The sequence below is a fragment of the Cyrtonyx montezumae genome, unplaced genomic scaffold, assembly GCF_038088225.1.
Source record: "Cyrtonyx montezumae isolate F1298 unplaced genomic scaffold, pur_monq_1.0 scaffold_2, whole genome shotgun sequence".
NCBI classification, from domain to species: Eukaryota; Metazoa; Chordata; class Aves; order Galliformes; family Odontophoridae; genus Cyrtonyx; species Cyrtonyx montezumae.
Genome location: NW_027071936.1, coordinates 55509783 through 55537272, shown reverse-complemented (window position 1 = coordinate 55537272; position 27490 = coordinate 55509783). Strand labels below are relative to the sequence as shown.

Sequence of the window (27490 nt, the reverse complement as noted above, 5' to 3'; positions counted from 1 at the left end):
GAATTTCAATCTGGAACAAACAGCACTTCTAACAATTTTTAAAGCATGCCTTGAGGATATGTTTGCAAATTAATATTTCAATTTTTATTCTGCAATAACTTTTCATTTACTTTTTTCTCAGTTTACCTCATAGTCATATATAACATATGATCAAATTCCAGCCCACACAAGCCATAAGAAAATTAAATGCTTCCATCTTGTCAATTGAAGAACCTTCAATCCAAAGCACAAAGATATTTGAGAAGCCTGATTTCTGGAAGATGTTAAATATTCCAGATTTTGTGCCAGTTTAATGCATAATACATTTAATAATAATTGCTAAATGTCAAACCCCTTTGGAAAACAAATTTGTTTCATCGCAATAAAATCTAGTAACTGGAGATTACAAAAACATGAGGGCCTGATCAGTAATAGGGCCATATTGCTCTAAATATTGAGCTTAATACTGACAAAGGAGTCAGTTGGCAAAACTGGGTCTTAAACATACTTGAAAGTCCATCCTGCACTTCATATCTCCGTGCTTCTTCCTTCATTAGTAAAGTTGCCCAACCAGCAGCTTCTTGTGCACAAAGTGAACTTCTGATGCATTAAGGTGAAAGCATAACAGTTTTAAGGAAGCTCATTTACCATGTGATCAGTTCTGATTTGTTCAGCTCCATATAACAAGAACTGAACAAGAGATACGCGTTCCACACTAATGATAAACTTCTATTACAAATTTCCAGCTCCCTTGTAGTTTTCTCACAGAGAAAATATTTATGTTCATTTATAACCAATTCTGATATTCAGAGGTGGATTCAAAATGATTCTGAGCTGTCAATTAGTGTAAGATTTAATTACTAAACAACTTAACAGTAGGAATGAGGAAACTTTAGAAGGGCTCAAATCCTCGTAATGCTACAGAGGTGCTCAACAAACCTTTTGCTTCCCCAACACCACATGTATAAAAACCGTTGGTTGGTTTTTTTTTTCCAAAATCCTTTTCTCCATGCCTTTATACATCTTACCTGGAGCTATTTTCCTTTGCTAATCCTATTACTTAAGAGTAAGGGATAACTTAAAGCACTAAGTATGCAGAAGGTGATTTCATGTGTTTTATTGGCTAGCATAAATAGTACCAGCAGGCACAGAAGTACTTGACTATGGGGGTGTGCTGAAAACTCAGAATAGTATTGAGAAGGCAGAGGTTATTTATGTAGTAGTTACTGTGACTAAATTTTAATGCTAAACCCACTCTGTTCATCCTAAAAGATGCTCATACAATCAAGTGAGCATATAAGAAATCTATCAGATTGGAAGGGTGCCTTCTTCTCTTGAGAAGATGAATCAATCCTGAAATAGAAGAAGAGAGGCATGGTCTGAGGAGATTAACCATGCTATTAAATAAACAGAGAAAACAAGAGGAGTGTTGACAAAAATGGTAAAATGTATGTTCTGCAGTCACAACCTGCAGAACACTGATCAGGGAAAGGATTTGGTGATAACTGTTGACAGATACTTAAAAACAGCAACCTGATGTCTGGTAGTAGTTAGGAAAGCAAACAAAACGTGGGGAAGTGTAAATAGAGAAGATCAGAGCACAGATCTCAACAGATAATTGTGTCCAGTTACAAAGGGCTGATGTGGCCACACCTGGAGCACTTCAACCAGCTTTGGGCATTGTCTAACAGGAACTCAAACATAGGTACAAGGGGAGGCAAAAACAAACATGAGCTTAGGATCAGGTCCTTACAGAACAACTAGGAGTAAAGAAAAGAAGCCAGGCAAAAAAGCATTGATAGGAAAGTACTAAATCAAGTAGCTTTAAATTCAAGGGAACATAAAGCAATGCAATGGAGGTGACATTGTGTACAATGATAACATATAGGATATATATTAAGGATTACTGCAACTACATTTCTACAGAGATGCATCTATTACTGTGGTGGGAAGCACAGCACAATTTATTGAGTGTTTTGACATTACCACATGGCTCCTGGAGGCTGTTCAAAGGCTCCATCTGTGCTTCTGAAGCCTCTGGTACTCTCCCTTGCTCACCTTTTGGAAGTTGGAAATCACATATTCCTAAAGTTATGCGTACAGTGTTGAAATTGAACAGACAGTATTTCAGGAGGGAAATCTGCTTTCATTCTGTTACTTGACAGCCATGTCTACTTTAACATCATAATTCCGATCAAGATAATAGTTTTGGAAAAGAGTCATCTGATGGCTCACTCTTACCATGTGGGTCATTTTTGGAACAATGTCAGAGCACACAAACTGAATTCCTTTCACATGAAATTAAACTTTGAGATCAAAATTAAACCTCCAAATGCTTGCATTTGGGATCATCGTCTCTACTGAAGCTGAAATGAAACCCATGTTATGAGAACAGAATGAATATCTGATCCTATGTGCCAAGTGCTTTGCCTTCCAGATTTGTTCCTACTGGGCTACAGTAGTTGCTAATGCAAGCATAGCCTTTATCTATTTCTTAAAAATAGCTCTTCAGTGAATTCCTGAGCACATTTTGGTGTTTTGCACAGCAATACTTATCTCCTGCAGTATCAGTAACAATAAAGCAGGCATCAAGACCAAGCCATAAGTAGCGTATCCATTCCACTGAAGGAGGGCTTTATGGAACAATGGTCATTATCTTCATCACCTTCTGACTTTTGAAGAAAATTAAAAAGCACCAAATGTGAACTGAAGGCATTTCAGGTCAGAGGAAACTGATAATTCACAGAACTTCTGTTATGGTTCTATGATTTTTGTTGTATTATTAATATTCCACATCATAACAACAGCTTCTTTCTCTTCCAAAATGTTAGTAGTGTAAATACAAACCGTGCATATGGTTTGGCCATTTGCCAGTTCCACTTAGGTGTGAAAAGCAGCCTTTATGGTTGGAAAGCTATTTTTCTGAACTGCAGATGGCCATGGCCGTATGAGAGACATCTATTTAAGACCTAGCCCAAGTAGAACCAGACATAAAAGAAGAAATAATTGATGAGTCTTTGAATCAGCCCTAAAGCTACTCTTATTTTTTAATAGTCCCTCATAGCCTTGCTGAGGGACCATCTGAGACAAGCTCAAGCTTCTACTTGGCAGCTACTGTCTGCCTACGAAATATACTTGCTCAAAGATGCATCTTATTAATAATGACACCGTATCAGAACTGCCTGTGCTTGAAATGGTTTACTGTTGGTCGGTTTTTACAGAGGTCTCATCCATTAATCAGAACAGCAGAATGCCCCAGAGTGGTCTGTATTCCTCTAAAGAATCTATAAGTGCAGGTTATTCAAGAACTCATTTGCTAGTTGTAAATGCTCTGAAGTGCGGACCAGGAGTAGCGGTGGTGGAGAGCACATTAGGAGCTGATGGTGCAGCTGTGTGGATATAGTTCCCTTGACTTGTGTGGCATGGGGCTTAGAAAGTATAAAGGGTAGGAAGTGAGGTGGAACTGGAATTCAGAATGATCAGGGTCTCTCTGCACTGAGAGCACAGCGAAGAAACAGCTGAGTACATAAAACCTCATAAAGAAAACCAAAACAATGATATTCCCTATTGTGACTGTTTAGTCTTTCTGTAGAGACTCATGAGGTCTGGGCTATTATCTATTTTTAATATCACTTGACCTGAAAATTTATGCTACCATCTGGAGAATGTGAAGATTTCTGTGCTAGAGACTTAATGCTGTCAGGGGGGGGGCTACAAGGGAGGTATGTTACAAAAATGTTTAAACATTATTCAGCAAATGCTACTCCTTTAATTTCTTTCTACATAGAACTTAAACAAAAACATGTATCTTAAATTGAGAAATGTAAAAATGTAGGTTGAGATGTGAATTCCTGTATGTTATCTCAGATAATATTTGCACTACATTTCTCTCTATTTCAAGACTTTCATTAGCTTGGAAATTTAAGGTAAACTTTCAGGGGTTTGCTGAGAATTTGTCTTTTACTCAATGAATAGGAAGTACTAAAAGCAAAGCAAACATAAAAAGCTATTTAAAAACTTTGGAATATTCTTTTTTTTTTTTTATTGTGTCTTTAATGCGTTGTTTCTGCAATTGTCTCCAAACAGGGAGATGGGTTGTTGAATAAAAAAATTTAAATGACAAAATAAATATGATTCAGATTTGTTGTTTTCATCTTAAAGTGCTAAGTGTTCATGCTTCAAAACCCTGAAAAGCTGATGGCTGGAAACTCTGCAGCAATATTAATGAAACAACTGAGATCATTAGACTTTTAGCAAAGTCAGAAATAACTGCAGATGTGTAAGACCATGAAGCAGAGCACTCCACCAGAGCAGGCTTAGTGTGGGAATACACTGGACCTTGGTTGATGTAAGGGCCATTCCTGGTCCCAGCATCACTTGCGGTAGTCTCTGTACCACCTCTGTCTCAGCTGACATAGTATCTCAGTATTTGGGTAGCAATTTCTAGCTGGGTGACATGAGTGGTCCCTTCTCAACTTGCTTGGAGCAGGATCCCTCCAGTGTTCACTGAGATTTCTCTGGGTTCTACATATGTTTACCTGATATCTTCAGCCAGACTGGGGAGCAGGTCTTATTTCAGTGCATCTGAAATAACATGGGGGCTGTGCTGCAGCCCACCAACATGGTGCTTCTATAATATATGCTTGTTTATATCTTGTGCCATATGCCCCAACATATTAAGCTGTTTAGGGTACGTAGCCTCAAAATCTGTACAGGATGTAGAAAACAAATCTTGATTCAGTCTTGTCCATATTGCTTACTGGGATGGCTAAATATAAGGAAAAAATCTTTTACGGTGAGGGTGATGATGCAGTGGAACAGGTTGCCTGGTGACATGGTTGATTCACCACCTCTGGAGAATTTCAAGGTGAGGCTGGATCAGTCCCTAGGCAACCTGATCAAACTGTGGTGTGGTGTCCCTTTTCATTGCAGGGGAGCTGGACTAGATGGCCTTCAGAGGTCCCTTCCAACTCTAAGGTTTCTATGATTCCATGAATATTTTTTTTTGTCTGTTTAATATTAATGAGAGACTGAGCTCAGCTTCCAGCAATGGAAAATTGTAAAATCTAAAAAATGTGAAGTTTTACTTGATTTGTATGACACATGAAACTGAAGAGGTATAGAAAAGCTGACCTGAAGAGTCACATTTAAACTAAAGTTAACTCATCCTTTTTGGTGGGAATTAAAAACACTGCAAGACCATTGTTGCAAGGAGTTGAAGAAGCACATCTAGTATACTTGATTTCCTACAGCCAAGCTCTTTGAATCCTCCTACCCACACACACACATCCATGAAAATCAGCTTGATTTTTAGAGGTTGTGGTAGCACCCTGCAAAGCTTACTAAAGTCATGTGAAGAGGTTTGTTTCAGTACTTCTGAAGGTCAGGGAATATATTTAGAGGTCCAGCATTTGGAGATAATCACGGGGAGACTGAGTCACGTTAAAGGCTTCGAGATCAGACCTTAAATGGTTCTCTAAATTATCCTGTTTAATTATCCTGTAAAGCCTTGGAAAACTGATTCAAGATATCAGTAAATTATGTAAAGGGATTATCAATCTCTGAATCAACTTTAATTCATTCACAAATTGATCAGAGGCTATGCTGTCATTAATGGAGCCCCATGGGGTAATAAAGAGGCATTTTGAAACTCAAAGTGATCTCTTCCTTGGATCCCTTTCTCAGATTCCTTCCAACTGTGGCTGCTTCCTGCCCTGTCTACTCTTGTTAACCTTCAGCCCCTTGCTTCACGGCAGCTGGTAGGGCTTAGGCATATTTTCTCCCTATTGTCATGCCCCTTTCACCCTGTCTTCATTGCAGCTCCAGCTCATACACCCAGATTAAAGGGTGAGAGTGAAGTGGTAAAATGCAGTGTTTGAACAAGAGGCTGTACATAACTAAATTGTCTGCTGACATAATCTAACCATTCCAGTTAAACAGCTGATCTTCCTTAGCTAAATAAATTTGCTAGCTGGAAGAATAAGACCTTAGTTGTTTGCAGACATTCAACCCTCAGAAGTGCTGGCCAGTACTGAAACAAGACTGATGCTTGAATAGGAATAAAATTTTTAATCTTTTCTTAAATCTGGGAGGAAAAAATATTTTGTTCATAATATTCATTCGCCTGAAAAACACTGCATCGCTCACCTTCCTGTTAGTCCTAAGATCAAGGCTTCATACAATGTAAATTAGAACACTGTAATTTTGATCACACATCTGACTCACAACCTGTTGAGGTTCTGGAAACTTTTCACTAGATATCCCCAGAGAGTTCAATGAGCAAATGTTGAGAACGTTCATTACAAAACAGGAAGATTTTTACAGCAGATTTTAACCATTCTTTCCTATTTTCCATGTTTCCTTTTGCAAAGTAATGACACAGGGCAGCGTTGATTTGTTACTGTATATGATAGTGGAGTGAAGACGGTTTGGAGAAGAGCTCCAAAGCACACCACGGTACATCAGGACTATATGCTCATTTGTTGAATTTCACCACACACCACACTAACAGCAGAAGAGTTACCAGCAAAGTGCAGGCAGATCTAGGCCCTGCTGTTGTCTATTTCAAGGTCTCTGCAAGCATATATGAGAGACATTATTTTTTATTTCTGTTCACAAAAAGTGAGAAGTAAATAATGCCTACATCATCTGCAGACTGCACATCACAGTCCTCTCTGAATATCAAGATTCATTTCCAAGAGTTCTTAATGGGAGTTATTACTGTGATTAATGTGCTCCAATGTCAGTCATTTGTTTACATGAGTATCACCATTGCGTTTTCACCAGCGGCTCGCTCCTTACATAGATGTTCATTGTTCTGACTCCAGGCTTTGTTCCCTGCTTTCACACATTGAGAAAGTTTTCCACAAACTGAGTGTTTATGTGTTGAGTGCAGTACTCCATGGACTTTAGGGTCTAATGGAGTGTGAGAGGGGGCCTGTGGTTTTTCATCTTGTTTTCAGCTGTACAAACATCATGTACTTTTCCCTTCCTTTTAGAGGCCAGTCTGCGGCCTACTAAAACACAAGCACGCAGGAACGCCATGGCTGAGACTTTACAAGTCAAACTGGGAGGACCTGATGCCATTCACCTTAACACCAAACATATTGACAGTGTTTATTTTCGCTGCCCCAGCCTCAGCTCTCAAATAAACATCTCAGTGGCTGATTTTCAGTGCTCCTCTGAAGAAAAGCCTAAAAGCGTATCTACGTCATTGTCAATAACAAGTATAACCTGCTCTCAGAATGAAAGTGCTGGGAGGAAGAGATGTGTATAAATAAAGGAAAAGGTGAATTTCTCTCTTATAAGCCTTCTTAAAAACTGGTGTTTATTTCAAGACCTTTTTGATACAAGCAGGGTCCTTGTTTTGCTTTTACATTTTGCACTTTGTGAAGTCCCAAAGGGATCTGAACTAGGTTGGTTGGTGCTTTGTATATTTTTTAGCATGCGCACCTTGCCTCTAGGGAAAGCCATTCATTAAATTGCTATTCTGGCTTGATGACATACAGATTTACTTTTCTCTTCATCAAGAAAATCCTGGAGCTGCCTAGGAAAAAAAATCTCACTAATGCAACTTCTCGTGGACAAGTTTGAGTCTTGAAACAAGTGGGGGAAAATGAATACCTGAAGTAAGACTGGATACAGTAATGCAAAATTTGAGCAAGGAAAAGAAAAATGTGATCACAAACCTGTACTCTTGGCACTAATGCTCTATCTGAAAAGATTGACTGCATGGCAAAAATGTATGGGTCTATGTCTTACGACATGCATAACAGGACGCATAATGAATGGGAACTTTTATACAGGTTTTCAGAGATAGCAAAAGGGGTTCACACTGTTAATTGTTAAACAATAAGCATTATTTGTAATGAATTCTGATTTTGATACTTGTCTGCTTCTTATCGCCAGATCACTTAATCAGTACCTTAGTGTTCATATACCTACAATGAATAGCTACTATGAATTGTGTACACAAACCTTTTTTTCTGATTTATGCATAGATGCATTTATAGGTAGCAAATGACAAAACATAAAATAATGCCTGAAGTTTGTTAGACCATAGTTTCTATACTCATGATTGTCTTTTACATCTTTTGTTACGTCTGTTGATGCAGAAGCAGGAGAGCACTGAGTGTCACCACTATCTTTTGTAGTTTCATATTTTCCTATATTTCACTGGACATCCTACAGTTCTTTAAGCACTTTTGAGGCCAATTAATTCTAAAAGAATCAATGTTATTTCTATCTTTTTTTATTAGCTGGGAAAAATATATTTCTTAGAACCAAGGTCCCACTGTGCTAGACATCATACTGAGATAAGATTTCTTATACTTCCAGGGCTAGGGATTTGGGGAACAACCAGAAAGATTTCATAACAATATGCCACCTTGTAAAACCAGAATTAGTGTCACTCTGAGATTCTGATTCTACAACTCTGAAATTTTAAAAGTAACTGCATCTAAGAAAAATAAAGAAGGAAACTCTCTAAAACGTGGGTCAAATCATTTTCCAGCATCGTATATGATGCATTTAGCATACATGCTGAAGGAGTGCTGGACAAATCTCTTAAAAATGTTTTAACCCTTGCTCATAATCTTCTGTATAAAAGATCCCTGTCTTTCTTACTTAAAAAGCAACATATTTTTATGAATTAAATTGTGGCAGTTCCTTCCAAAATACCTCCAGAAGTCTCCCTTTACTATGCTGAGAACACAATCTGAGAACAAACAGATAAGTGAAAAGTAAATGAAAATATCCCTGGAAGTCTTCAAGGCCAGATTGGATGGCCTTTGGGCAACCTGATCTAGTTGTAGGTGTCCATGCCCTTGGCAGGGGAGTTGGAACCAGGTGGTTTTTAATGGTCCATTCCAATCTAAACCATTCTTTCATTCTATGAAAATATGTAATACAAGTTAGCCTGGCATGTTCAAAGTTAAACTCAAAAATATTGGAATAAATTGTGAAGTGTAAGTAGCTGTTTGGCATATCTGATCTGGCAATTTTGTGGGAGACACATAACTGTATAAGTGAGGCTAAAATAAAAGAAACAGACTTCTAAAGTCTTTTAAAGGTGATCACAGGAGACCATTTTTCTTCAGGTCTTTATTAAAGAAAATGTACATAAATACATAAACATGAATGTTAGAATTAATTCTCACCTCTATTCCTTTTTCCATAAGCTCAACTTTTGTTTTTAGTGGCTTTCTCTTTCTTTTTTAAGAATAGTAAACCCAATAATACTTGCATTCAAACCAAAATATTTCAAACTCACTGAGTATTGGCATGTTGGTAATTAAGGTCTCAGCTCTCCCGTTGTGACTTTTATTAAAGTCAATTTATATTTGTCAGATCCTGGCGTTCTATCAGAATTCCCACTGGGGACTCTTGAGACAGCTTTCTCCCATCATTAATTGTGTGTCATTAATTTGATAATGTATCATGGGCATTTGATACCCCCTAGAGTCTTGTACTTTCATTTCAGGGCTTCTGTAACTGGCAAGAACTATTTAAAAGCAAACAAATTTACCTAGACCCCAGGCACACATACATGCCCATGGAGCTATAGCCTTGTTTGAGGATTTACTCTGATTCCAGGTGTATGTTTTTACTGTGACTAAAGTAAGGTAATGCTTGAGGATTACTGCTAACTTTGGCTAGACTTTCAATTCCCACTAGAATGTTTTGGAGAGCTTGATCTACAATTTCCAAAATGGTAGATGTTCAGAAATGGTATAATTGTTATAATAATGCATTTCAAAACAGTACTGAGATACTCAGCTTTTCCTATCCAAGTAGAAGAGCGTTTTTCAAAATCTCGGCTTGTTCCTGCTACCCAGTTGATCAGAGATGAAGTGTCTGTAACGCCTGACACTGGCAACAACACTGAGAAACTATTGTAAAACCATACTGTTTCAACCTATTTGATGATTCCTCACATTCAGAGCTGAATGACAATGCCTGCATACAGCAAAAACAGTTTGAAAGTGCTTTAGCAGCACAAGAGCTTCTTAATTTCAAAAGGCACTTACATATTCTTGCCTCTTTCCAGTTAGCCCTGCGCTGTGAGAAAATTTGATTTCATAGCTGAGCATGAACTGGACTGGCTCTCAGCAGAAAGATACAGATTTCTCGTAACCTTTAAATTCTTACATACAGTGTCTTTTGGATATTTTTGCTACATACTCTCTGCCTTGTCTGGGAGGTGAAGCAAGGAGAGGAGAACATATTTCCCAGCAGTTCTTACTCTGGTGCCTGCAAGGGAATTTTTCAAGCTGAGGTTTAGCCTCAGCCCAAAAGTATGAAAAAACTGGCCCTGGGCCAGTCTGTAAAGGGCCACTGTGCCCATTACAGGCAGAAATCAAACTATCAGACTTTATATACACTTCTTATTTCCAGGAAGTAAATAATAATTCCCATCAACAAATTAAAAGTGTTCCTGATGTAAAAACTCCCTGAAGAACCACCTTGGTCCACGACTTAAATGTTCTCTGTTCTAATAAAATCAATGGCAAGTACCTGAAGTACCTGACAAAGTGTTTGGATCTTTTTAAAGTTTTATTTATTTATTTATTTATTAATAAAGGAAAGTGTGGCACTAGCAGGGATATTCACTTTAAAGTTAATTAGGGATTTTGAGTGTCCTTTTTATTCTTGAAAAGCTCCACTCACCTGCAACCTCCCACTGTTTTCCCCAAGGCCACTCAAAAAACAGCTTTACTGGTTTTCTTCCCACTAGTTCTACGGTTTCTTACTGTGGACATAATTAATTTTCAACTCCTCTGATGCCAGTAGGAATTGGTCTTTAGCTGAAAGATTTTTGAACCTGTTTGCAAATGAAGTTGATCCTACCCAAGGTGATACAAATTTTCTTGTAGAAATTCCTGCTGTAAGGTATAAGTCTGTAGTGATAGACTTTTTTTTTTTTTTTTTTAAATAGGTTCTAGTTGCAATGTGTGAGTGGGGGGAAGGTGAGGAGGCCTGCAAATTTTAGTCATTCTCCTCCCCAGAGACTTCTACAGCAGGACCCAGGCCTCTTCTATGTAAGCATGGGAGTTTGCCATGGTATATCTCAGAGAAATTCGGCTGTTATTTTTATTGTTTTTATTGAAGAAAAGGAAAAAAAAAAATTGGGAAGAAAAGCCCTTCAATATGAGATTTGACATACAGGAATTCAAATAGTAGCAAATTATTTTTAATTGATGTAACATTGTGCAATCATACATTCATAGAATGTTTTGTTTTGTAAGGGACCTTAAGGTCATCAAGTTCCAATCACTCTGTGTTGGGCAGGGACACCTCACCAGTTTGACCAGGACCCCATCTAACCCGGTCATGAACATATTGAGTTGCCACAACTTGTCTGAGCTACTCATTCCCAGGCCTTGATTGCAATTTTTTTTTTTTTTATTATTACCTATTTTCCTTCACTTTAAAAGCATTATCCCTTGTCCCATGCCACAACTGGGAGTGGTCTCATTGTAGATTGAACAAACACACCACATTGTTTTCACACTGTTTTTTTCTGTTCCTGCAGAGAAAAGATACATTTGTTTAACAAAGGACAAGGCTACAACATACTGCAGTTTCTTGAAAGGAAAAACTGGTTGGTAATATACACTGGGGCTGTAAAAATAGCTGTTGACCGCATGCACCAGCTACTCTTTCAATGAAGAATATTCTTTTAAAGATCAGTAATAGGACTTCCTAATGGAAATGTTGATAGATTCCTAAATGCACAGTTTCTGGCCAGTCATCTTTTTCATATCTTGGCCTAAAATATAATGGATTCTAACACAGTGAAAAGCTGATTCTTGTTCTCAGTTAGTGGGTTTGCTTTGGCCAGCACATGAGTATTTACAAGTACTGAAAAATCACACTGTGTCTATAAGTTTCACTAGGACCATAGGACTCCACACTTCGGAGTGTGCAGATCTGGCATTGTTCTGCCATATCCAACTGAGGGTGACGGATATTATTTAAATTTTGAAAGGACACTAAATTAATTTCTGATTTGTTAGGCCCCGTAAGCTGAGTGCTGTTTTTAAAAGAAGTAGCCTGGGACATTAGTATGAACAATGTATTATACTGCAGAGCAATTGCACTATACATCTATTCTATTTTATATTTCATGTGAGACTACTGGAAATAGCAGGAAGTGAACTACATCAAGTAACAACAAGAACTGAGGTTATAACAGCCTTGTCCCATGTTCAGACCTGCCTGAAAAACATACTTTCCCAACAAAAATCCTCAGAGATTTAATTACAGTTTCAAATAGTTCAATTCTCTCTTTACATCTCTGATTTCTACAGTCCTAAAAGTGTGCTTTTTAAATGAATGCTATGTAAGCTTTTTTTTTATCCTTGTGCTGTATGCAGTCAAGAGTATCACTAGTGCTAAAATAAATATTCATAATAATCAGACAGTGATGAAAACACTGACTGTTCCGTGGATTAGACAGACTCACTTTCATCTCTTCTCATGCAGGAAGTGCTCTATTGCTTTTCTGCAGCTCATGACATAAAAGGAAGCGTAAGAAAGTTCCTTCGTGTTTCTCGATTGCAATTGTCTTTGCTCCTTTGTGATTTTCAGAGAGTTCTAAAGTTAATAGGAAATCGTAACTGTATTTATTGATTTTTTTTACTTTTTATTGTGGTGCTTCACACTGAGCCTTTTTACACAGTATGCTCTTATTTCTCATCATCTGGATATAACAGTTTCATTGTGCATCCATCATTTCAATCCTGGGCATTCTTCTCAAGCAAGTAGATTTCAAGGCAGTACTTCGTGTCAGTGATTACTATACAAGAGATGATAACTACCTCCACTTTTAGCTTGCCTGGTACTTTCCATTAAATCAGATACTTGCCTCTGTTTTTCAAGAGGTCTCATCACCCTTTCTTCTTTATATTTTTCAAAAAGAAGCAACTGAGATTAAACATCTCTTTGCTAGACAAAATTCAGCTTAATACTGAGTGCACTAGAAGATTCTTCAGGGAAAGAAAAGAAAAATGAAAAGGAAAAAAAATCATAACTCTCACACTTTCAAACTATACATATTCTCTACAGAAAATTTCTACTCTAGGGATAATGACCATCTGTTGCCAGCTGATGTAATAATACACTGTGTAGTGTAAGTATCAGAAATCTGTGTTGTAGCTAATGCTTTGTCATAGATGCAGCTCCATTTTATTCTATTAAAAAAAAAGAAATTCAAAACAAAACAAAGCAAAACAGACAAAAAATGCAACAAAACAAAACAAAAATGGAAAGAAAAACCACCACTTGCAAATACCCTCTAAGCAGAAACCTAAATCAAAAGAGTAATATTTCAGTTTGAAAATTCAAGCACTTGAAAGTCAATAAACACCAGCTTACAGTTACTCTGTGGCCTGTAGTATATTCTCCATGGAATTCCTCCACATTCAATGGAAGGAACTAGCACACAGCAGTGTAGAGTCAGTTTCTTGCTTGTTAAAGAGCTTGGTCTCACAAACAAATCAGGATCTGTATCTGGGATGTTATATCACTTTGTTATGTGGTTAGGATGCACAATCTAAAAATCTAAGCCAAAGGTTGTGCAGGAGCAAGTGGCTGATGGCTTGTGTCACAGCACATGAAAGTTAGATGGAAAAGTATGGGTGATACCTCTCTGACAACCCTCCAGCAGTAGAAGAATGGAAATGGTGCTGCAGATGAGGATCCTGAAAGTAGAGTCAAGAGAGAGAAATAAAAGTAAGGCTGCATGTGTGTTGCAGATGTTAGTAGAGCCCTGGGTTCCTGATCCCCTTGTTTGTTTGCTTTTAAAATAACTGAGTTTTGTAGTCCCTGATTTTTCAGCCCTGTGTATCCATGACTGCAGAATGAGTAAGGTGGTAGTGGTGGAGATATGCACAATGTTGTGAAATTCTGCCCCTGCATTTCAGAGTAGACAAGAAAGCCAAAGTATGAGGATGAAGCAGCTTTAAGATTGACAGAGATTTCTTGTTCCCCGTATGACTTTAAGAAAACACTGAGCAGCCTTAGTCCATAGCAGCTATCAGCAGAAGAAATCTGCAGGCAGGGAGTTATATAGAAATATTTGCTGTAAATATGAACATTTTGAGAGACCATTTACTTACATGTGTTGAAAAGAAATTAAAAGGGAACATTGAGAACTGATTTTCTGAGGTAGAAAAAAATATGCTTTTGGTTAAGAGTAGTATGAATACAGCCATTTCAGTACACACTATATTTTAAAACATGGCAGAAGTAGAAAAGTGAACAAATAGTCTAAGAAAAGTAATTATAAGTGTAGAGTATTGCTTCCCATCTGTGAACCCTCAAATTTGACTTATTGGTCGTTAATCTGTATCCAGACCGCTATCTTTAATAAAATGAAATAAAAAAAACTCTTGCTGACCAAAACAAAGTGAAAAGGCAACTTAGAAGATTTTCTCCATTGGTTTTATTTACACTCATTCAAAAATCTGGAATTCTGGTAGATTCTGTGTTGTTGTTTTTTTAACCTAGAAATATTATTTCATGAGTTCATATCAGTATATGTAAGAAATTGCTCTAGATGACGAACAAATTTGTTAGCATTGTTCATTTCTTTCTCTTAATGAGGTCATGTAAAACTATATTTGATGACGTGTATTCTCCACTTTTCCTTAAATGTGAGCTGTCTCAGAATAACTAAGCAATGAGCTTCTGAGAATAACTTTGCAGAACAAATCCCTTTTTGTATGTTTTTCATTTATCTCCAGGCTGGCAGGTGACTCTTGTGCTATCTAATTTCTCATAAGTATCTGCCATTGGCAGTTTCTGAATCTAATAAGTCAGATATAGTTAAGAATCCTGGAAAAGCTGCCTTTCAAAGCAGAACACCCTGTTCAGATGTTCTGCTTTTGCAGATACAATCACTACGTATTCTGTACCCTAAGTGCATATTCCCATGAGCTGCCTATTACTCTCTGTGTTGAAATATTTTTTAAGTATTAAGTTTACCCTATACAGCCATAAAACAAAGCCTGCATGTTTATCCTACTAGAATTCCTTAGTAATGCCTGGCCCCTAAAGTCTAAACTCCAGAAGCATTCAGCACGAGCCTTCTTGAAACAAACTCATTTGTCTATCAGAGTTCTTTTAGGTGCAATGCATCAGCACCTCTTACTGTGCACATAAAGTCACACTAGTACGTGTGTGGCTACTTTAGCACTTAACAGCTTCTGAGCACGTGCAACAATTCAGTTTTAGATAACAGCATTGTCACTATGAATACAAATATAGTGGGCTATTGAGCTCCCAACGTACAATGACAGATTTTCTACACTTCTATCTTTGCAAGGAATTAAGAGAATTGATATAAAAATTTAATGTTTTGTCCAAGTTAATGTCTGAAATAGCTACTAGTTATGTCAAAAGAAAAAGCAAATCCTCCCAAAATAATGAAGTAATTATGAACTTCACTCTTGACACGGTACTGATTTTACTTAAAAATACACACAGTTTCTGCCTTGTTCAAAGCTCTGCAGGCAAAGACAGGACCCACATTAAAGCTACACCTACAGCTGTTTTACAACCTGTGCTCAGTGCTGCTGGCTTTGATATCAGTAGCTTCTCAGTGCTGCTGCACTGCAGAACAGTCACTCTTAACTTTGCACTGACCTTATATGAGATCAGAAATTGGACTTCTTAAATTGGCATCTTCAGTGATAGGATTCACTCTGTCTATCACATCCTTATGGCTGACTGCACTGTGACCAGTAACAGACCTTAAATCCCTTATGGAGGAGTCTGTGGTGAGAAAAAAAAAAAAAAAGTTATTTAAAACCAGATATGCAAACTTTTCTCTTCTGAAAATAATGTTAAAGCTGAGGCCATTGCTACCTCAGCTTTCCTGTGCTCCATGTGAGCATTTCTTGGGCAGTTCTTTCCTCAGTTTGACTAGGGAAGGCTGGCTGCTACTTTGCTCACCCATTAGTTTTCATGAATCCCTTGGGCATGTTGAAGTTATTTGGTAAGCTAAGCTCATCTCAGAAGAGTTTTCAGAAGGGGACCTGGGACCACAGTACAGGCAGATGTGCTTAATTATTTTCCAGTTCAGCAAAACATGAGCCTATTTTCCTCTGTGGAGTTTAGCATACTTTCAAAAAGACCATGGTTCTTTAAAGAAAAATAATGTTTCACAGAATCACAGAATTGTAGAGGTTGGAAGGGACCTCTAGAGATTATCCAGTCCAACCCGCCTGCCAGAGCAGCTCCCTAGACCAGGTTGCACAGGTAGGAGTCTTGAACATCTCCAGTGGAGGAAACTCCACCACCTCTCTGTGCAGCCTGTGCCAGTGCTCCATCACCTGCACTGTGAGAAGTTCCCACACACATTTATGTGGAACTTCCTGTGCTTCAGTTTGTGGCTATTTCCTCTGTATTGCCACACACTGCTAAGAAGAGTCCAGCCTCATCCCTTTGCCTCCTGCTCCTTAGATATTTATGGTCATGGATCAGATCTCCCTGAGTTTTCTTTTTTTCAAGGCTGAACAATTTAATATAGGCAATTTCTTTAAACTAGGCTAACATGAATTTTGGAATTATATTTTTTAAACTCTAACATAAAAGAAAGAAATAAGGAAGAAACTTCTGTCTCCTCTTGCTTGCTGGCTTGGATCATGTATGTAAGCATCACCCTTTCCAGAAGGAAGTTTGTCAATTAAATGCATAATGAATCTGCTAACTTGAGTCATGACTGAGTTTTCATAACACAATGAAAAGAGAAATCTTAGCAATAAATAAGAAAAGCAACAGAATTTGATCTGGGGTTTCTGTTTAAATCGAAGCAAAATTTCTCAAGACGAATTCTGGGGATTTAGTTAACTTGTCCAGCTGACTGCGAACTGAAGCACTGCAGCTATATTCTTTTTATATAATAATATAATATAATACAAATTGCATGAATTATGCTTTGCTAGATATCAAACATCATGTCACACAGTCAGCCCTTAGCTGAGGAAAACTGGCATCCGCTTGTCCAATTCCACAAGTAAGAGAAAGTATAAATAAAGCATAAATGATTAATTTAACTTTCCCTCCCTGCCTCCCGTTAACAGCTCAAGGACCCACAGCACACTGTGCTCCTGTGATGTACCAGTGCGGTAGAGCCTTCAAGACTGTGGCTAACCCCTTTCCAAGTACAAACACCTGTAAAAACAAAATTAGGCCTGCCAATATGTCTAAGAAGAAATGCTTTCCAGTAGGTTATAGATATAATATTCACCCCATTCAGGGGAATCCAAACAAAACACAAATGTCTTATTGGGGCAAGAGGATATTAAGAATAATAGACAGATTATATGATAGTTTATTGAAGGCAAAGGAAGAGACATTAGTCATAGTTTTGTTATAAAATGAGACTTAATCAAAGAGGAAAGGGTTAGAGGTCATGTGTTCTATTTGTGCTATTATTATTTTTAAATCATTGAGACTTCCATGAGTGGCAAAAGAAATGATCCTGAACAGTGAAAAACAAGCCAGACCTCACTGGAGCACTTCAAGATGAGCCAAGAGAATCCACTGCACGAGCCCTGCTGGCTATATGCTAATCCCTTTTTATGCCTTTTTAACAAGAGATGGTTGGGATCTAGGATCACCTCTGTCAGAGAAGTTTGTCTCAACAAATCACTAAGCTGGCTGGAAACTTAAAAGATCATCACTTACCACAGAAGCAACATTGCTCTTACAGACTGCTCCTTTTCTATTATCCAATTCTCAATCAAATACAAGAACTCTGGTACATTTGTACAATTTTTCCTCCAAGTTCTTTTGCATATTAACTTTTAGATATCTACTATGGTAGGTACTGCTGAGAAACAAGGAAGAGAGGCTCAAGGCTCTCTGAACATACGTGATTTACTGTAATAATTGTGCAATTATATGGACATAGATATTAAAAAAGAGCAACCTCAACTGCATGTATATATTTTGTCTGCAAAACTACTGACTTGCATGCTTAGGCCTTAGAGGTGCAGGATAAAATCTTTCATGCTTGAAATGTTGCAGTATGTTTTTTCATAGGTGAAAGATTTCTTCTCACAATTTAACCATTAGAATTACAATTTAACTACGAGCAAATAAATGAATATTTGCAAGAAAATCAACATTTTAGAGCATTCATATGAATTTATATATACTACTATTGAAATCTGACTACATTTGTTGAATGGCATTAACTATTAGGTCAGAAGGAAAAAGAAAAAGAAAAAAAACATTTGTTTCTTCTGACACTATTGGTGGGAGCTCAATGATTTAAAAATAAGAGTGGCACAAAGATCTTAAAAAGCTTGGTGAACATCATCTTTTACATTAAAACTAATTTTAATAGGATATAATTCAATGTATTTTTAAGAAAAAATATTCAGTGAAAAAAATCTTCAAATGAATTTTCCTTCAGTCCTTGCAAACGTACCTTTTCCCCATTCACATTTCAAAAACAACTGCAGAACTGCAATTTTATGTTGTATTTTGATTCCACAGCTTCCTCTACTATGTACACCTTGAAACAAGGCTGCCTCTTCCCCTATGCAGTCTATATTATTTTTCCCTTTCTGTTTGTATAACAGTAATTCTAAACTGCTTTCCAATGCAGTGCACTTTGGTATCAGTCTTTTTCATCTATCCAAACTCCCTCTGCTTCATCTACTTTATCTACTAGCTGATTATTTTACTATGAAAAATAAGGATATCAAGTTTACCAGCATTAGTTCATTCATTTAAAATCAGTTGTCTTTGTTTCTTTGTTTGCTTTTTTTTTTTAAATCCAAGTTCAAGGGTGTTCAAGCTTTCTGATCATATGTATCACTGATGAAAGTCGCCATACACAGAGTGTCACACAATGCAAATCACCTACCCTTTGCAATGGAGTGGCAGAGGAACTTCTGGACCACTTCACAGGAAGGAGGTGAATGGACTCCTCCAATCCCTCCCATCTGATCTGGAGGTAAACCTCTAGTTGGGGTGTAAGTCAGCATTGCAGAACTCCATTTCTTTGCTTTGCACACTTCAGATTAAAGTCCTGTGCGAGCTGTGATAATGGTTGGGTGCCTACAAAAATGTAAAGCCAGCATGCTAAGTCATCTATAAATTGTGAAATCTGTGGTGCGCTTTGCCTTTGGCCTCTCTCTAGAGTGCTGATGCTTTATTTATCTTCCAAGATATATTTTTATTCATGAAACTGCATGAAACCTCCAACCAGTCTGACATGTCATTGACAAACCCATATCATAAGACTCAGTAGAAGACAGAGTATCACTGTGGATTTCCTCTCTTGCCTAGTGTTGCAACAAGGCTTATGTAAGGTTTTTAAAAGTTCAAAATCATGTTATGTTTGCAAATATTTGAGCTACGTTTGTCCCTGAACTGAAGTAATGGTCATGTTTAAAAATACCTTTTCTTTGAGATCTTGCTATTAACTGCAGTATCATAAAGTAATATGGGTATTTTTATTTTTTTTTAGTAGGAGGTAGAGATCTTTAAAATACTCCTGCAGCTCTGTTAGGTGTAAGCAGAAGTACCAATGGCCCACATCGTGTGTGAGGTTTGCACCTGTATGACTGCACTGTTCCCCTCCATCTCCCTTCCTCATAGTCAGATTGTCCTTGTGCTGCTCACATTTTACGAACTCTTTGTTTCACCACTGCTTCAGCATTTTTAATAAGTGTTCCCTCATGTGGTACTTTAATTTGCCTTTTACACTAACAGAGATGCCAGTGAGGCAAAGAGAAAGCCGCTGAGAGGTACTTATTATTTCCCCAAGTTTTATTCCCCGAGAGATGGGAACCATTCAGCATATTAGCAAGGAGAAGAGCATTTGGAAACGTCCAGAAGTTTCCTTTGGTTTGTCACCATGTCTGGCATTTGAAGATGTAACGCACCTCTGAGTGCATTTGTCTCTATACTGTGGGGACCAGATAAAGTGCTTCCTGTCAGAGTCCAGTATCAATAGCACTCTGAGGGGTCTCAGTGACCCTTATAGCCTGTGCTCAAGTGGACAAGCAGCCAGATGGTCACACATTTCTACATTCTTTCACTTTGTTTTTCTAGCACTAGGTATACATGGTATCATCTTTTGTCTTGCAGATCTAAAAGGGAACAGAGCCCTTGAAGAACTTAGAAGAGAACTTAGTGTCTGTGGCAGGAATCAATACAGTCGGTAAAAAAAAAGTGCATCAGTTACCAACGGGGAGAGAAATCCAGAAAGGATTCATTATTATCTGGATTTTTAATTATTAAAATAATGATGAAATAATAAACAAACAACATAAGTTCAAAGACACGACCCTTACAGGGATAGAAACATTCTCATTTCTGAGACGTGCATCCCCGATAGTCATACTGAAGTGAGCGACTATGAATATAATTCCAACCATTTGAAATATGGGTACTGTATTCTTGAGATGTTTCAGTATGCTTGGTCTTTCTTGAGTAGGTTTGAGCAGAATACACATTGTTAACTACTTTTAATGACTCCAGAGTTACAGATTAAAACTCCAAAAGGAAAGAATAAAGAGAAGAAAAAATAAAATAAGTAAAATAAAAGAGTGAGAAAGAATAAGAAAAGAAGACAAAAATTGCTAGGATTCCCAGTACCTCCAGCATAGGTTGATAAATAACAGAATCAGGATACCATGTTAAGTCCCTCAAAAAATACAGATTTTCCAGTGCTGACATGGAACAGGCCAAGCTTCCATCAGTGCTTGTCAAAATGAAAAGCAGTTAATCTCATAACACCAGCCACATCGTAGTGCTGTACAGAAATATGGAAAAGTGCATGCAGCTCTAAGCACAAGCTCTAGCTACATTAAAGAAGACAGATTTATAGGGTCTTATATTTGAGTATGAGGAATAGACAAAAATAACAGTCTTGGAGCCTGAGACCAGCCAATGGTCTATGAAACAAGCATTTAACGGAAGGTAGCTTTTAATTACAGTGGCTAAGAGAAAGTATATAAAAGTGTCAGCATACATCACTAAGTCAGAAAATCATATGGTTATCTGCTTTCTCACATGACAGACTGCTCATACATTCTATGTTTATGTCCTGACTTAAAACCTTGGATCAAAATCTGCCGAAACTCCAGTAAAGTGGGGATCCACTGGAGAACTTTGCAGAGGCCTCACCTGGCTTAGCTCTGAAATTGGCTAAACCAACTCCCAACAGGATCTGGAACTAGCTTTTGAGGCTTGGACCTGTCTCAGTGAGAACTGCAGATATTTAAGAAGTAATTCGTCATGGTTAATTTTCAGTTTTTAAAGCAATGTGACTTGTGTGTCTTCCCAGAGAGGATTCAGTTTAATGAGATATTGTCTTTTGACCAGACATATTATTTCCAGTGCCAAGGTCTACAACAATTAGGTGGAGTGCAATCTAACTTGTTAATTCTTTTCTAACTCTTATTTCATAAAGTGACAAAACCCTGAAAAATATTTCCAAACTATGCTTGATAAAATCTATTTGAGATTTCTCCTTTCATCAGGCCATGTTGCATATTCTCAGCCTTCACTCAATTCTGCTGAATATGTGTTATTAGCTGGAGGTATGTCTGCATATCTGTTATGGAGATACAGAAAAGCTCTTAAATTCTTTAGTAAAATTCTGTCATATAGTGTGTTTGCCAAATACTGTAGATTCATTATAAAGTTGAACATGTCCAAGCTTGATAAGTTTGAGACATTCTGCTTCTTTTTCCATCATCATCTACAGATTCCTCTCCTCTCATTCCTCCTCCTCTGTTCTCCATTAATCTCTTCCCTGCTCTGACTCTTCCCATCAGAATAGGTCTGTTGTGAACATCTGTGCCTTTGCTAACAGGTACATTCTTCTTTTCCCTCTCCAGCTATTTCTCACCCCTTCAGGAATAAAAAATCTCAGAAACGATCACCTCTCTGCATAACATCCTGAACTGAAGTCAAATAGGAATAAAATGGATAAAGCTCAGCATTCTGAGTACTACACAGGACTTGTGACATGGGAGTTGTCTAAATGAAATGGAGCACTGGAGGGAAGTATGAAGCACAGAAAAACCTTCCTACATTGGCACAACCCTTCCAGTTTCCTGGCTGTCTGGTATCTGTGTTTTCAGTGAACTCTCTATGTCCATATTACCTTGGTTCAATTTTGTTCTGTGCAGCCATACATCTGCACAGCACAACATGCTGAAGATTGAATATCTCTAGTTAGGAACTTAACACTTCTAATATGCTCATCACAAATAGAGTTTACTGTCAGCATGGCTCCATGAGGCTGAGATGGCTTCACTACCTGACCAGTGCCTTCACAATATCTATCTTGCTTTTCTGCTTCCCGTGTCACATCTTCGCTTCCTATAATATGATGGATATTTCTATTTATAAATATTCCAATATGGTGTAGTATATCCTCAATTGTTTGGCCAGAGTTAAAAAGAAATAAATAAATGCCTTGAATTAAAACTAGAATCTGGATTCGTGCAGAAACTGTGGCTCAAATGGTGCACAGCTCTGTGTATGTTGCACTGGGTGCTCCTTGCAGGCCATCCCATGTCCCCCAGAAGGTCTGCAGAGGGGTCCTCGTGGCCTCTTCACCTCAGTGGGTGTCAGAAAGAGAGAAATTGAGAAAGTACGACTAGCTGCATGCTGGCGTGAAGAGCTAACGGCATGTTTTACTGAAATCGAGCCTGACCCTTGCTCTTCCTTGAGGACGTCGGAAGGCATCGGTAACGTTGTAGCTACTGCCCTCGGATGGCCACTAGAGGGAAATGTTGCTCTGCTAACAGCGTCGTTTTGGCGTGACTGGCATTTTTATCAATATTTTCATTTGACGTTTGGAGGAAAAAAACATAAATTGCATGCTCTTATCTTCAATTATTTGGTTTGTTCTATGTACCAGACTAAAAATGAGAATTAAAAATAAATTACTGTTTTCATAAAGCAGAGTACATGCTAGAGTAGAACTGAGCTTACAATCTGTAGTCCACATATATCTGTTTTTCTTCTAGATAACAACTAAAATCCGTTTGCAATCCAATTTGTTTATTTGAGGAAGGTTTACAAGAGGAATACAGGTTCATATGTCACTCTCGTCTGAGTACAAAGTCTGGAACCAACAACATGCTTCTCTTTCCTGTGTTTCCAGGTAAAAATGCTATGGTTCAATACTGAACAAGATTTCCATTAATTAAATTACAAGTTTTTTTTATTAAGTGCTGCATCCTCTGTCTCTAAGTCATTAAGTAACTCGCTGAATCATACCACAATAATAAATCATATTGTGATGTTCCTGTGTATACAGTCATTAAGCACTTTGGAGTGCATGACTTCCTGATATGATGTGTCTACATTTTAAAATAAACACATGCCTATATTCTTCTTTTGCTTGTGTACTGCAAGCACCTCCTGCTTGAGTGCCCAAAGTAGTGAGATGGATTGGCTAAGCTCTAACAAAAAGTATGGTCAGCATTAACATGTCCAGAGTACAGCAATAACGTCAAGCATCCCAGAAACAAGACGAAGACATTAACAAAGGAGTGCCTTCACATGAATATGAAATGCAATAAGGAGATTGTATTCCAGAGTCTGTATAAATATTTTTTATACTAAAGGTTAAGACTAAAGAAAATTAGGTACTAGCACTTCAGGATCAAAAAAAAACCAAAAAACAAAAAACGCTAAACAAAACAAAACAAAACAAAACAAAAAAACAACACACCACGACCTGAAAATTATTCAAGATGTTTCAAAAGAGAAGAATAAGTTCTTAAGAACTATATATTAAGAAATAAAAACAAAAATCACTTTCACATGCAGTACTAAAAAATCAATGTAATCATGACATAAATAACAAATAATCCAAAAGTGGGTAACTTATCAGTGCTTTAATTTTGTTGCTGTTCTTTTTACTGTGTTGTGCATCACATTTTTCTCTTTTTACCTTAAGGTAAGATCTTTTATTATTTTCACTTCTGCCCAGCCCTGTAAAGTATTCATTCATTTTCTGATTGCACTCAGACAACAGTCCCAAGCCATCCTGCCACAAACTATTTTCAGAGTTTGCCTAATGCTATAATAAAGCCTTCCTAGGTTATGTTATGCCAAGTTTCTGCCAGGTATAATTAGAAGTTTTGGATGTAATATCCACAGTTTACGAAAGCCCAGTTTTTATTTTTTGCAGTATTTTATGCCAGATTCCTCCAAGACTAAGGTGAACAAAATTTATGTTTACTAACACTGAGTAAATATCATTATAATTGACAGTAAGTGTTGATCACTCAGTAACATCTAATGTTAGATGATGGAAGTTGTTAATTACTGGGAGTAGTGAAAGAAGATGGAGAAGCTTTCTTAATTTGTTTTACATGGTGAATAACTTATTTTCTATTGGTTGAATATGTGTGTAGAAAAAATAAGACTACCAGCTGAAATTTTCATGGCTTCTTACTTCCAAAATAATACTTCTGTTCCCTATGAGAAATACTTCAGTATTAAGAATATACAGGATTAGCCAAACTTCTGGGTGAGATGGAGTGAAAAGTGTAAATGTTGGCCCTGGAATTCACTCCATCGATCAACATGCTGCCTTCAGGATGGTGCCCCTCTCACCCTGTGCAAGCCCCTTGCATCAGGCTGCCGGGGCCAGGGGACACTCAGACCACACCAGCCCTTGTAAAAAGGCAAAATAAATCTCTTCTGCAGCATATTTGAGAAGTGTCAATACCTTGATTTCCATAGGCTTATTTTTCATGTTGCACATAGTTTCTGGAGAAAATCATACTGAAATAAGTGGCTCCATCACAGTGGGGGGGGTTGGTCTTTCATTTCCTGAGTTTGGATCTTAAATGCTTTTAGGCACTTGCATACCCTGGAGACGCTTTTTACACTGTTCTGATGGGCACAGGACAAACAGTAAAGTCGACAAACCGATTAAAAAGCAGTACTCCCAATGTGTGTTGTTTAAACAGCTCTACCGATAACAACTTCAATTAGTCCTACAATGAAACCGTATTGTTCCTGATTTTTCTACTTATCAGTGCCATTAGTATTTGTATGGATCTGATGTGTTAACATCTCCATTAAGAAAAAGGCACCATTTTAAGTTCAAATTCAGTGAAGACTGTTTCTGATCTAAAGCTTAGCAGTAGAGAGTGTAATTTTTGAAGCAAGAAATATAATTATGATAATTACTTTATGTGACTAAAATAATCTATGCAGTGTTTGGAATTCTGGACTACAGGAAGCATTTATTTTATTTTGGGGAGAGAAAGAATTCAACAAATTAAATGAGGTGGATAAATATAACTTAATAGACAGTGCATGCAACAGTAGTAATGCTAAAAAAGAAGAATAGAAAGTTGTAATTCACACAGGTACCATGACACAACAAGCACTGTCAGAAGCCAATGTGTTCAAATGTGTCCAAACATTCAGCCGGATTCTTCCTTCCTATATATAATTCAAATTAATGCTTCAAAATATTTGTGTTAACACTCCAATTCCAAAAGACCTTTCTATGGTAGGCTGACCCGGGCAGTCAATCAAAACACTTATGGGTTCATCACCATTACATCCATCTATACATAAGCAGAAGTGGCCATTTTTTAATTATTATCACAAACTAAGTTAAAAAAGGTGAATGAATTGTAAAATAAACTTATTTCATATGAATAAGGATATACAAACCAAAAATGGAAGTAAGAAAATAATAATTTAACAAAGCATGAGGAAAATATTCTGAGTTTACAAGAAGAGATTTGAAAAATGTTTTCTTTCTTAAAATTTGTGATATTTTATATAACAAAAATGCACCATGGACAGTATTAAATTATGCTACCTGATTTCCTATGGGAAAAAAAAATCGATTTAATTTTGATTCACCCACCAAGTTTCCTGTAAGTGTGTCATTATTATCTGAATATCTGTCAGATATTGGGAAATAAGCTAAAATGTAAGATTGTAGGAGAGAATATTCGATCACATTTTCAGTGGGCTATTCATATTACCAAAAAACACATTTTTCACTTTAGCTATAAAGTGAATTACTCCCAGCTCTTTTCCCAGGACGTTGCAAAGCAGCCATGTAGAAAGTGCTGTTGGACTGACAACTTTCTTCCATATATGGGTAACATTTTAATTTTCCCTAAACCATATTTGAAGTTTGTTATAAAATGTGTAGGGATCAAAATCCCTCCTTCTGAGCCAAAACGGTAAAATCCAAGTGTTTTAAAACATAAGATGACCAAATGCCATGCAGATTACGCACCTTAAGTTCCTTGCAGATGTACTCCACAGGCAAAATTTAAACTCTGTTTGGGTATGACTGAGAGGTCAGAAGGAAATCTTTTGCCTGGAAGGAGAAACATACAGAGTGCACCTACCTTCTGTATATCCATTCATAAGCTCTGTGTCTGGATATGAAGAAATAGGAATATATAAATCAGTTATAGAGTCTAGTGGAAAAAAAAAAAAAAACCCACTGCCTAAAGTTCACAAACCTAGGAAAAAAGCTAACATCTCATATTATTTCCATCTTCTCAATGAAAACCACTGTAGTGTAAATTACGTATGTACTAAAGCACATATACAAGTAGCTGTAGCTCTCAACTTCAGCAATTGCACAATTAACTAGGAAAATGACGTTACTATAATAACCACACAATAGTATTAATTCACTTCAAGTAAGAGAGCTCACATTTAAGTTAAACCTGTCTGCATGGCTGATGAATCCAGCCATGCTGTCGTCATGATTTTCCAGGTGGGAAAGTCATACTCGATCCAAAATGAATTATAATGATCTATGATGGCTAGACATTCAAAATAGGCATTTCCTATGTGATTGAAAAGTAGAGTAGTCTCTGAAAGACTCGTTTTAGATGTATTGAACTGCTTTCCCTAATGAGTTAAAATGCATATCCGTTAAGGAAGATGAGGCTGGCATAATATGACCCTAGTGCTCCAAGAGAAGAGTCACCATGCCGCTGTAGCTGTAAAAACTACTAGAATGACGTTCGCCTAGGATCCCTGAAAAAAAAGGAACAGATTTCATGATCCTTGGACAGAAGGCTGTTATCAACTCACCTACAAAATGTTGAAAGTGATTTCAGCTTTGTTCCCTTGAAAACTTTCAACTTTCTTCATTTCACCAATATAGAAAGGATGAATTTCCATCTAATTTCAGTCCCTACACAGTAGCAAAAAAAACCAAAATGTTCCAGGAGTTATGATCACAGAGATGACTGCTGTGCCCTATCTCCTAAGGATGAGCAACAGTTTGGATCCTCTCAGTGCTTCTCAAGGTCACTACAGAAACTTACAGATGTTCAAAAGTTGCTCCTCAAAGCTACTGTTCAATCAGTGTTAATGAACTACAGTGAACTTTGTTTTATCAGTTACATGTCCAGCATTTCAGAAATATCAAATAAGTTTCACCAGAAGCCTGAGACGTGAAGGAGACTGATAATTTCCCAAATGAGAAATAAAAACTGAGGAGCCTGTAGTATCAATTTTA

At 37.3% G+C, this 27490-nt stretch overlaps 1 long non-coding RNA gene across 1 annotated transcript in view; it reads left to right on the top strand.

The window, feature by feature from the left end:
* LOC136048238 (uncharacterized) overlaps nt 1–21890 on the top strand; it is a 41132-nt gene extending 19242 nt beyond the window's left edge. The window contains exons 2-3 of the long non-coding RNA XR_010622163.1: nt 18778–18952; nt 21849–21890. This is a non-coding gene — a long non-coding RNA (uncharacterized LOC136048238). The remainder of the gene's footprint in view (nt 1–18777; nt 18953–21848) is intronic.
* Nucleotides 21891–27490: the final 5600 nt, after the last annotated feature.